General features: G+C 38.7%; 1 protein-coding gene across 9 annotated transcripts in view; it reads right to left on the reverse strand.

Moving 5' to 3' along the window:
* The window catches only part of SIPA1L2 (signal induced proliferation associated 1 like 2), a 119594-nt gene that overhangs the window by 93239 nt on the left and 13465 nt on the right, over positions 1-12890 (reverse strand). For all 9 annotated transcript variants that reach the window (XM_071738972.1, XM_071738977.1, XM_071738975.1 and 6 more), the window contains exon 2: positions 281-353. The gene's annotated coding sequence lies outside the window, so the exon portion shown is untranslated. The remainder of the gene's footprint in view (positions 1-280; positions 354-12890) is intronic.

A 12890-nucleotide genomic window follows, 5' to 3' on the forward strand; every position in this document is an offset into this window, starting at 1 on the left:
CAACAACAGCTGTATAATAAGTGTTGCCTCAAAGTGATTGTACCATATGCTTCAGTATTCATGAGAGGCAATCTGCCAAGTCACAGACTCCAAAAAGGACTGAATTTCACTTGATGCAGAGTTAAATGAATGATTCTCTTATGACTTCCTTAAGATGCTCCAGATATCCCAAAGAAATTCAGTTTGTGAGATGTTAAACAAGAGAGACAGTAGCACAGCTGTCTTTTTATGTAAAAGGTAGGGTAATAGTGCAAGCACAATGGTCAGAAATTATGCTTACCTTTGGCTAGAAGGATTCCCAAAGGAGGAAAATTTGAGTCACTTTTTTTCTGATATCAGTAAAACAGAGATACCTGCAAGTCAAATGAGAGGTTTGGGTTGGTTTTATTTTTAAACGAGCTATTTCTGATACTAAGGCATAAGTAAAAACACTGCTTGTGTAAAATGAGAATCTTCTAATTTGTTACCAAAAAAAAGAATATCAACACCTCAACAGCTTTACAATTCAGCACAAGGTAACTCATACATTGTGTATGTGTTGCAACAGAGAATATAAAGTTGTTATCAGTGTAACTTCCTGGCAATAACTGGAAAAAAAAGCTTTGCTAGAGGAAGAGGTCATGAACCAGTAGCTGGTGAACCATCTGACTGTTTCATTATGGCTCTGCTCCAAAGGTCATGATAAAGGGAACAGTACTCCTAGAGCCATATTATAAAATTAGTTCTATATTTTCAATTGCAAGGCTGAGAAAAATCAATGAAGTTCCATAAAGTGTTCTGAGGAAAGGCAATAGTTCATCCAAAACACTTTAGAACCATTCTGTGACCACCCATGGGATGATCTGCAGCCAATGATGTATTTAACACTGCAAACTTTACATTTGACAGAAAAAACCCACATTGAAACATTAACAAGCAGGGAAAGTGTATTTCTTCTGAACGAAGTAAGATAAAACTGTTTGTAAAGTCAATTTTTTAGATAGGTCTGTCTGATCAGCATAAAAACTATCTATAAACAGCTAGTTTTATCTAACTATAAAACAGAACATAAAACTATCATGTGCCTATATGTGATAGGCTTTCTGGTTTGTATCACTGCTAACACAGTTTCAAAGAAAGTTCACTTTTAGTAGGACCTCAGATAGCAAAATCTAGCTTAAGAATACACAATATTACATTCATATTGAAAGAAAGGGAAAAGAAAACACACACAGCAGGAAGAGATGTTATTTCCTGTATTAAATCACCACCTTAGGGATAAAAGTAATTCTAGTAAGTATCTTACAGGATAGTGCACACAGTGGAAAAAATCTCATTGCCATTTCTCTAGCAAAGGCAACTGTATTTCTTAGGCAGCTGGAAGACAGATGTGAGCCAGTAATTAAAAGTACAAGTACCAAAAGTGCTTGTTTTGAAATAAAACCCACATTCCATCAGCTCTCAGTTTTTATTTTAATGTGTAGCCTACACCTGATCAAGTTCTTGCAATGATCACAAGTTACACATAAGATTTGGGACCAAATCAAAGCACATCATCTCCTAACTCCTGCCTGGATTTCAGGAGCTGATGGGGGATGTGGTGATACTGAAGTGGTTCCACCTATCTTGCTATTTATTTCCTCTCCCAACACTAAACTCAAATTAACTTGATTTAACATCTAATATTTCCAACACAATAGGCTGATCACTGCAAAAGCACTTTTCCTTCCTTTCATACAGAAAATATCCTGTAAACAGCCAATTTCCCATTCTCTAACTGACTCCTTTTGTTTACAGGACGGAAAGGCACCAGAAATCTTGCCATAAAGCAGTGAGAGCTAAAATGTTCTGTTTCACTCCTGTGCAGGTGTTTCATAAATAAAACCTATCGTAATTCTCCATTTTTAGAGAGAAAACAGGCTGCTGCTTTTTGAAATACAGAGAGAAGTAGGAAACAATAAGGTTAAGGAAGTAGCAGCATGATTTACTGGAGAACAAAACCTAGATATACCATAAGGAAGCCATAGATAAGATCAACAATGCATTTTTCCCCTTAGTTATTATTAAATGAGACAAAGAAAACAAAACAGCACCAAAATTTAGAAAGTGAAATGCAACAAAAGCATGGGCTCCAGAAAACAGATACCCCTGAGGAGGCATTCACTTGGTTTATTCTGCATTTCAGTTCACTCCAAACTCCTTCCTCTAATTTTCTCTTTTCATGTTTATCCTGATACAAACTCAAAACTGTTTTCTCACAGCCCTATCCAAGGTGGTACCTTTGCTTTAATACTAGTAAAATCTCTGGCTTTAGACTTTATGATTCACAGAATCATAGAATCACAGAACTGGCTGGGTTGGAAGGGACCTCAGAGATCATCAAGTCCAACCCTTGATCCACTCCCGCTGCAGTTCCCAGCCCATGGCACTGAGTGCCACATCCAGGCTCTTTTGAAATATCTCCAGGGATGGAGAATCCACCCCTTCCCTGGGCAGCCCATTCCAATGCCTGATCACCCTCTCCAGAAAGAAATTCTTTCTAACGTCCAACCTAAACCTCCCCTGGCACAACTTGAGACCTCTTGTGCCCTCTTGTCTTGCTGAGAGTTGCCTGGGAAAAGAGCCCAACCCCCCCCTGGCTCCAACCTCCTTTCAGGGAGTTGGAGAGAGTGATGAGGTCTCCCCTGAGCCTCCTCTTCTCCAGCCTCAACACCCTCAGCTCCCTCAGCCCTTCCTCACAGGACTTGTGCTGGATCCCTTCCCAGCCTCCTTGCTCTTCTCTGGACCTGCTCCAGCACCTCAATCTCCTTCCTGAGCTGAGGGGCCCAGAACTGGACACAGGACTCAAGCTGTGGCCTCCCCAGGGCTGAGCACAGGGGCAGAATCCCTTCCCTGGACCTGCTGGCCACGCTGTTCCTGAGCCAGCCCAGGATGCCATTGGCCTTCTTGGCCACCTGGGCACACTGCTGGCTCATGGTCACCTTCCTGTCAATCCAGACTCCCAGGTCCCTCTCCGTCTGGCTGCTCTGATTCTTTCATATGTTGACTTGTGAACTGGGTTTACCTTCTAAATCTATAAGCTGTTTCTCAGTTTTATGCTGCCCAGATAAATGTGTAAAAATCAACGTTCCAAACACTTCTGACTGAAAAAAAATAAAAATTCCCCTTTTCTTGATGAGGTTTTCCTAAAAACAAATACTGGTTGCAGTGTTACAATGTCTGTTACAGTGTTCCATCACTTCAGTCTCTATACATAAAAGAAAGATTTGTTAACTAAGGGCAATTAATTGCACAGCAGTAACTAATTTGAAAAGCAATATCCATTCAGCTTTTGTCTGCCTAAGTCTCAGATGGACTGCTGAGAAGAACTCCGTGGAATCTGCTGAGTAACCTCAGTAACTCTGGATGACAAAAAGCACTTGCTAAGAAACATTTAAGGTGGACAGTGCAGTGTCTGCTATTGGTTTACTCTTTAATGTAAGTAGCAGTGTAAATAGATCTTTCCTTAGCCCACCATCTATTTTCTTAGATAAACTTGAATGCAACTCTACCTTTATCCTGAACATGAAAAATCAACTGGCCCCACTCTTCCAGGTCAGTTTTAGCACATTTTGAATGCTGACTGAGGTAAAAAATATTCATCATTATGAAAACAGAAAATGTCACCTAGAGATAGCTCTGCCTTTTGAATTCCTTTTTCAGCAAGGAAAAGGTTTGTGCATTAAACCAAAATGATTTTGTCATAAATAAAAAAAAAAAAGAACACTTATACTGCCCATCATTTCCCTAGCTAGTCTTTTTACCTATAGCAAATATACAACTCTTATGCAATGTAATCCTTTTTAACAAAAGGAAATGAAGAGCTAAATCACTATCATTCATATTTTCAACATGGCACTTCACATGCTGCCATTCTTGTACATTCATGACCAGCATCTTCATTCCCACCTTCTTTATTTCTCTTCTATGAAAAAATGTTCAGCTCCAGGCATTTTCTTCTCCCTTTGCAACACCTTTTGATCACACAGCAAAAGCATGTAATAATCAAGAGCACAAAGAGGGCATGAAACAGTATCAATCCTGGCACTACAAAATATCATGCTTGAACCACAAATTATAGAAAATACAGTAGATAATGGACTAGACAGTAGAGCCACTTTCAGATCCATTATGTCTTTCCTGCTTCTCTTGTCTGCCAAGAATAGCTCTCAGCATTTAGTCCACATATTCAGACTTTTTTTTCTTTTTTTTTACTTTGTACTATGCCACACTTCAACACAGAAATGAAAAGGTCAACAGCTTAAATGTGAGCAGCTTGGTATAACCACTGCAGAATGGAGTGCCACACCCCAGAGTGAAAGAAATCTGAGCTCTTCCTTGTATTTTCAAACCAGTTACAGCTACTTACTATTTGTGAAAAGTGCACAGTAGCTACCTATAAAATGGAAAAATAAAAAAGTTGGCCAAGAGACAAATGCACTCTCCATGTTTTTGCACACAGTTTCGAACCCTGCACAAACCACAGAAATAAAAAGTATTAAAAAAAAGGTGTTTATAATCTCAATTTAAATCTCTGTTAAGAATTAACACATTTCAGCACCATTCAGATATGACCTAACCTACTCCACTCCTAAACAAAACAACAGTAAGCAAGTTTTCGACATATTTATTGAGGAGCCTCAAAATCAATGTAAATATAAAATTAGGAGCCTACATTAGAATCATATAGTTCAATATATTCAAATATATACATGCAAATTACTACATTTATAGAAGGAGAACAACTAATTCTCTCAGTGTGTGTTTTCTAAGTCATGAGTTGCATTTTTTCCCCCCAGTGACCAGTTTGGAAATAGAACAGCTGTACTTTAAGGTTTGTGAACCAAGCCCATGCACAGGAGAGGATGAGAATTGAAGTAATGAGTCTTGTGTTCCTTAACTGGCACTTAAAAGGACAAACTTCTTGCTGTCTTTTATACCCAAACATCTTATAGATAATCTGATTTCAGACAGCAAGGTTCTGCTGCCTGGTTCTACCTCTCAGGAGAGGTTGAGCAGGGTTCAATCTCCTGCTTTGAAAGTCTTCCTCCCTCATTCTGCACTTTGATCTTCAGGGCTGTTGTGAACACAGCCTTTTGGTCTTGTTAAAAACACTCACTAAGTGGAATTGAACCTGACCTGTAACAAACTTCCAAGGTTGCCAAAGTTCTAGAAACACATCCATTATCTCAGCCATTGAATCAAAACTCTTCTGGAGCAGCTCATACTTTTAAGAACTACAAAAATAAAGTAAGAGACCATCCAGTGTTTTATATCTAATATATTTTACAGCATCTGGTGTTGGTTCTTGAAACAAATACACCTTAAAAAGTAACAAAGAACTTAATAAAACACAGAAGAGTGAGGATTCTAGACCTTGGCACTCCAGCAGGACAACTGGTTGATAACCTTGCAGGTCTCAGACTTGACTTTAGATAAACATCAGAGGAGGATAGGAGTAAGGCCAGGCACAGGCTTCATCTCTTTTGTACTGCAAAGTGACAGCTGAAAGGAGCCTGTATGAGCTCAGCAGAGCTGGGACAGATCTGTACAAAGAGAGGCTCACTTGGCAAGTTTTTCATTTTTCTCATCTATCACTCAATCACAAAAGAAAGCATTAAGTTTCAGGCACATCTCTTTTGTTCTGTTAAGGCCATAAGGTCAGGGCATTCAGACAAGTTACTCACTTGTGAACTCCTATACAAATAGGTCTTCATTTTGTTAGGAACTGTTCCCAATATAATAATGGAAAAGTAGTCTTGAAAAAAAATCAAGTCATATAAAGCAGGCTTGAGGTTTGCTTAGGGTCCAAATTCTCAAATATTCTACTCAGAGTGCTAGTGATCAAATACTGATCTGGGGTCCCATCTCTACAAGTCAAAAAATATGCAGGATAGAGCTGAGGGGGATTCCTTTGACATAAGACAAACCATGCCATCTAAATTCATCTGATTCAGTGCTTAATATCTAAGAATTAAACTTGTTTGGGTTGGTTTTTTTTTTCAGATGAACAATTCTTTTTTTCTTAATAAATATTTTTGTATTAGATGTGTTTCCATTCACTTGGTCTTCTCACTCTCTCCTCCATTTAAGAGCATCTTGAAGGCAAACATCTACTTTTTAAACAATGTTTTAGAAATATGGAGAGCCACTTCTAATAGAGTCACATAGGGGAGAGGAAAAAACCAAAATGAAAGAACAAGGAATCTCTGCTAAGGATACCAGACTTATCATTAAACATATGAATAACCCCCAAAAGCATACCTGCTAACTGTATGTACCAGGCAAGATTTTAAAACAAGAAAAAAAAAAATTTAAAAAAAGCAAAACAGATTCTGCAAGAGAATTACCATAACTGAATACCAGACTATTTATTTTTAAAATATTTCATCCATATTATGATGAAGGATACAACTCGTATGGATACCAAATAGGGAAAAAAAAAATAAGATTTATATTCTTGAAAGTGTTTAGGCATTTAAAAATCTATTTAATAAATAAACAAAGAGCCCCATCTTTGTGAACCACAACCACATATATGGACTTTCAGATCTTTGTACCTCTTGAAATGTTTTTACTTCTGATGAGTCAGAAAATCATTTAAAGTCTAAGTGGCTTGAAGGGACATTATCCGTAAATAAATAAAAATAAACAAACAAAAAACAAACATAAAATAAACAAAAAATTAAAAAAAAAAAAATTTAAAAGCCCACATCATACCACCATCTATTCTTTTATTGAAAGGACATGCTATCCCAGGGAAAAGAATTTTCAAACAAACAGCAAAATGCCTCCCTTACTCTGAGATCTCTGACACTACAAACTACACAAAACCAATTAACCACAGAGCTGGAAAAGGATCTTCCCTTCTTTGTCAGTGCCCAGGGGACAACCCTTGCTGCTGTCCTGCTCAGGGTGAGAGCCTCTCCCTCAGCCTGAAACCTTCCCAGGCAGAAGGCAAGAGGAAAATCTGTGCACAGACTTCCCAGGCAGAAGGTGCAGAGGGGATGACAGCTCTTTGCCAGCCTCTGGAGAGACAAAAAGAATTATTCTGTCCCTCTGGGTGAAGTAAAAGACCCAGGACTTCAGAGAGTTTTGCTCTGCTACCACAGGCCTATATTACTTAACCAGAGAAGTGATTTTTTTGTTCCAGAAGCAGGTGATGGCAAGTTAATCAAGGGGTGTGGGTGACAGAGCAGGGAACAAGTGAAGGACATGAGAAATTTTACTGCAGAATGAGACTGTGGGAGGAGGAAAGTATTGGAGTAGAAATGATATTAGAGTTTGAAAAAATATTCCTTCAAAACAGATTATTTTTTTAATTTAGTGTCAAAAAGGTTGAAGGCCATAAATGTTTTATTAGGAGCTCAGGTTTTAAGTTTCATAACATCTCATAACTGCAAAGTTTTACTGTGGTCAGCTCAACTATGAGAATTTTTATATTGTTGCTATAAATCAGCTGAGCTACTGGCAATTAGTTGAGATTTTATTGTGGTGTATCCATGCCTCCCTAAGACAGTCTTTTCAAAAGGCTCAGAACAGTACTTTTTATCAGTTTATTCCCAAGAGAACAATCCTATTAGGTTCTGAATTGGCTTTATTAACTTTTTGGGGTGAGAGGAGAAGCAAACCAAAAGCCAGAGCACTCGGTTAAATAAAAAAATTTGAAAGCAAGATAAAATGTATGGATGCCAAATTCCCACTTCAAAGAAGAGGAGAAGAGCTCCCTGGGGAATGAATGGAGAGGGTAGATTTGGGTGACAGCTATTTCCCAAATCAATGGTTAAACACAAGGACACACTTCAACCCCACACCTTGTACTCTCGAGTCTTCTCCACCTCTTCTCATTCTCAGCTTCTCAGCTTCTCTCTACCTCCTCCAGCAGATTATGAGCTAAAAAAAAATTAATCACTTCTATTCAAAGGTTCTTTTTTTATTATTACCATAACAATCTGAGCAGCAGTAGGGAGGACAGTCATCCACTCCTGCACCCTTCTGCTCTGGGAATTTTAAAATATTTAAAGAAAGCTTCTCATTTGTGCTCTTCCTTTATCCTTTAACGTGAACTAAAGAAGGAAATTACAAAGAAAAAAAAGTTCAACTGCAATGCTTCTTCATACTCTTAAAAAACCCATTCATCCATATGACTTCACACTGTGGGAGCTATAAAGTATTGTGGAAACTGTCCTTTTGAAAAAAAAAAACAACCCACAACTTCACAGTGTATAAGCTGATGATTACTTTGTCTCCTCATTGTTCACACACTAAAAACACCTCACAAACCAACCCTGAATATAAAATTTTTCACTGAACTATCCTGCCTTTGCTAGCAGCATTTCTTTTTTGATGGGTATTTGCCTCCAAATTGCTTGATATGATGCCCTGATCTCCTTCACAAGAGCAACAATTCAGATGCACATTGAGAAGAAGCCAGCAACACGAAGACACTCTTGGGGTAACAGTAATTAATGGTTAAAGGAAAATATGCTTTATATGAGGAAATGAGACTACAAATGTGCTACCATTTTACCAGCCTGCTGGTCCTGCACCAGGGACCTTGAGAACACTATTTTTTCCTATATTCCTACATATGGCACATCTAACCAGTCAGTTCCATTCAAAACAGAGCATGTAAGACTTTGTTTTATTGGGTTTTGAGCTGTCACAGGCTTTTAATGTTAAAAAAATTTGAATTGTCAAAGGAAACTTTTTTTTTTAACAGTGAAATGAGATCATTACTTCTACATACACATTTTTCTTCCTGCATTAAAAATACAGGATTTGCTACACCATACCATTAGTCTACAAAGTTCATAAATCTGTTTCTTGGAGAGCCTCAGAGCCAAGGAGTGAGGGTGTACAAACCCCACCCTGCACACAGCACTGAATGACAACAACTGGGACAGGAGTTCTCTGACCTCAGCAGAAGTTTCAGAGCATGAGCTAAAAATGAAATCTGAATCATGTTATTACCCATGATTATAGAAGGATGTTGGTGAGCATGAAAACAAACCATTTTTAGTCAAGCTTGAGTACTGGATTTTAACTCTCCTGGAGCAACAAATGCAGGTGACTGACCATCTCCAATATTAAAGCCAATATCAAGACCAGTTTGGTCTTTAGTCCTTGGGCAATGTGGTGCCACCCTGCTCAGGTTCCAGTAACAGATGTGAAATGCTTGGAGTTACTGACCCAATCAGCAGGAAAACCTCTCTTGGCACAGTCTCTGTTTCTGAAGGGCTCCTTGGCTTCTCTGAATGTACAACTTTGCATCCATGTTTAAATAAAGACAGTTAAAACTGATTTTTTTTTTTTTTCATGGAAGTGAGAGATGAGGAAAGGCAACAGGTCACAGACAACCCAATACCAGATGTTATTGATATGGTAGGAAAGAAGCTCATGGGAACCTCATTCAGAGCATCCACCAGGAGAAAAAAATGGCCCTTGTGGCTCTAGCTGGAGTTGTATCAGACAACAGCAGGTTTGTAATAAGGAATACAGAGAGGGAATAAATGGTTCTGGGTGAGGACGAGTACAAAAAAAAAAAATAAAAATCAGGATATGTTGTCACCATAAAGCTTATTCAGATGTTAAGAGGAAACATAAATGGATTAATATCTTTGTCTCATTTTGTCACATCTCAGGCTGTGTAGTAGGTGGGAAATCATAAAGCCCCAAACTATTAACTCCTGACAGCCTCTGCTCAAGTTTGGCTTTGTATTACCAGTAAAGCCCCTACAAAAAACATTTTTATAATACTTAAAAAGATTTTTTCCCTTAAGGCTCTGTCCTTTTCAATAACAGCAAACACAGAGATGTCAAGACTACCAAGTTATGGGCATGCTACACAGGAACACTTCAAAGAGGTATATTTGCCATTTCAAAATATGAGTTATTTTAACACATTTTATTAACTTCAGCACAGATGAACATGAACTCTAGTTTAAATAAAACAAAAAGAAAAAAACCAAAAGAAAGAACAAAACAAAGGGATAGAAAAATACAAAGTAAATATAGGAAAGCTGTGTATTTATTTTGGTGTCTGTTGCCAAAACACTGATATGTGATCAGATCTGGGAGTCAAACTATTACAGCAGCAAAAGCTATAAAAATGAAACACTGGGAAGAGCAACAATTGCAAAATAGCAACCTGTGAGCTCTCCATTAGGAATTTAAATGACAACCAGACTGCCTTCATAAGGAGAAAGGGTAAATGCTGGGAAAGCCAAAGGGGTATATATTTTTTCCACCTCAAGACTCAAGATGAACCTTAAAAAAACCCCACACAAACGAAAGAGCAAAGTAGAAGCTGCTGATGTAATTTTTTTAGACCTCACTACAACATTTGTCAATCACTTTTCCTTGGCATGGGTATTTTTGTGAGTTCTGTTTGCTTTGTTCTGTTTAAGTTCATTTTCCACTAAAACTGTATCTCAGATTACTCAACTCAATTTAGTGAGCTGGTAAAAATGACCATTCAATACTTCTTATAGTTCTGTTCAAGTTAGAGAAAAAAAATGACATGAATATTTATTTATAAGAGCTTATTCCATAAACTTTGTTTCCTTTTGCTATTTGCTTTCTTTTCAGATATTCATCTTGAATATTTCCAAAGCCTGTCACCTTCTGCCATGTTGGTTTCTAACTTCCATTTATCAACTCCTAAGTCATGCTGTAGAGCATTCAGAATTAGAAATGCTAAGGCAAACATCTTATCTGTGCTGGTTTCATTACAAAGGAATAAACCTGACATTCCCTGAAACTACTCCATTGTGCAAAAGGAATATTGGTAAACTGGAAGATTAGGAGATTAATTTCAAAATCTTAGACCTGCCCTGAAAATAAAATGCCAATGAACAGACTTTTTAAACCCACTAATGAATGGAAATTATGAGTAATTGATTTAAGAATCAGTCAAAAGCCTTAAAAGAAAACTCATTGGGACCCTGCAATATAACTTTCACCATCATTCAGTTTTCCAGATGTCTACATAGTTTTACTGACTAGTTTGGAAACATTTAGTCCTTAAAGTTTTATAAGACACATTGACTTAGAAAATGCAGCAACTCACTCATTTGTGAATTGGCCAACTGCAGAACTTGGTGTGACATCAAACTGCAGGTAAGTCTGCTCTGGTCTGTACATTCCATTCCTGTGCCAGCCTTGCTGAAATCAAAGATGAGTTGGACTGCATGAAAGGACAGAGTTTAGAGGAAGGAAGCTCACATTTCACAGCTACAAAACCCCTAGGCAGACTGTTGAAATTTTCAGGTGAAGCACACTTCAGGTCTAAACCTAACACCCTTCAAAAACTGGGCAGATTAAGTGGAAAACCATGGTTTGCCTTCAGGCTTTCCAGTTTCACAACATCACTTTTACTTTATCAAGTACCAGTCGGTGTGTCCCATATTCCAATGTATAATCATGTGTGGGAAAGAAGATAATCACAAGGGAAAGCAGATAATTGTAAAGTCAGCAAGCACTTACAGAGCTTTCAAGCACATTTTTTTTTAATTTTCAAGTAAAGGTTTGATTCTACACATCAGATGGAGAGAGTTACTGACTCCGATACCAGCAGCTAGGATTAGGTTCAGCAAAGATGAAGCAAAATGAGTAGTTTGCAAAACACATCAAAAGAAATCAAGATTCAATCCTGCCATTTTCTTATGGTTCAGTTTCAGATGATGCAAATATACTGAAAACCTCTACAACACTGGAAGGTACTCTGCATGTCAAAACCTCATTATTGCCACACATTAGGACACTATTTTCCACTTAAGTTATAAAAATCATAATAGCAGGACATTAATTAGGAGCATACCTATACTCATGTCAAAGCTGGAGAAATGTTTTAAGTAAACAGTAACTTGTCAAATCTATTTTTTTCCAGATATTTCAATTCCACATTGATTTTGGAAGCTTGCCTTTACTGGATTATTTTTGTACAACTCCTGTTGAGGTAAGGCACTCTGCCCCTGTACTCAGCCCTGGTGAGGCCACAGCTTGAGTCCTGTGTCCAGTTCTGGGCCCCTCAGCTCAGGAAGGAGATTGAGGTGCTGGAGCAGGTCCAGAGAAGAGCAAGGAGGCTGTGAAGGGATCCAGCACAAGTCCTGTGAGGAAGGGCTGAGGGAGCTGGGGGTGTTGAGGCTGGAGAAGAGGAGGCTCAGGGGAGACCTCATCACTCTCTCCAACTCCCTGAAAGGAGGTTGGAGCCAGGGGGGGGTTGGGCTCTTTTCCCAGGCAACTCTCAGCAAGACAAGAGGGCACAAGAGGTCTCAAGTTGTGCCAGGGGAGGTTTAGGTTGGACATTAGAAAGAATTTCTTTCCAGAGAGGGTGCTCAGCCATTGGAATGGGCTGCCCAGGGAAGGGGTGGATTCTCCATCCCTGGAGATATTTCAAAAGAGCCTGGATGTGGCACTCAGTGCCATGGGCTGGGAACTGCAGCGGGAGTGGATCAAGGGTTGGACTTGATGATCTCTGAGGTCCCTTCCAACCCAGCCCATTCTATGATTCTATGGTTCTATGGCAGCCCTCCATATTGCTACCATTGTGTTTTAAATGACTGTACTGTCACTTGGTGGTACATAAGCCTCGTCAGCTTATTTAGGAAGCCAGCAAGAGCTTCAGTGAGGGTCCCACAAGCACAGGAAGAAGCTGGGTCAGGAGCTGTAGCTCTACACAGCAGAAGATTCCTTAGATCAGCTCATCAGTGGGATACAAAACACTGCTGTTAGTGAAATGTGGAAATAAGAAAGTTATCTGATAGAATACCACATTGAAAACAGAACAAGTCAAGAGATGACATCTAATGAAACAGTTTACTCCAGGTACTCTAAGACCAATCTTGGAAGCAGTTCTTGGAATCAGTTCT

The sequence above is a fragment of the Heliangelus exortis genome, chromosome 3, assembly GCF_036169615.1.
Source record: "Heliangelus exortis chromosome 3, bHelExo1.hap1, whole genome shotgun sequence".
NCBI lineage: Eukaryota > Metazoa > Chordata > Aves > Apodiformes > Trochilidae > Heliangelus > Heliangelus exortis.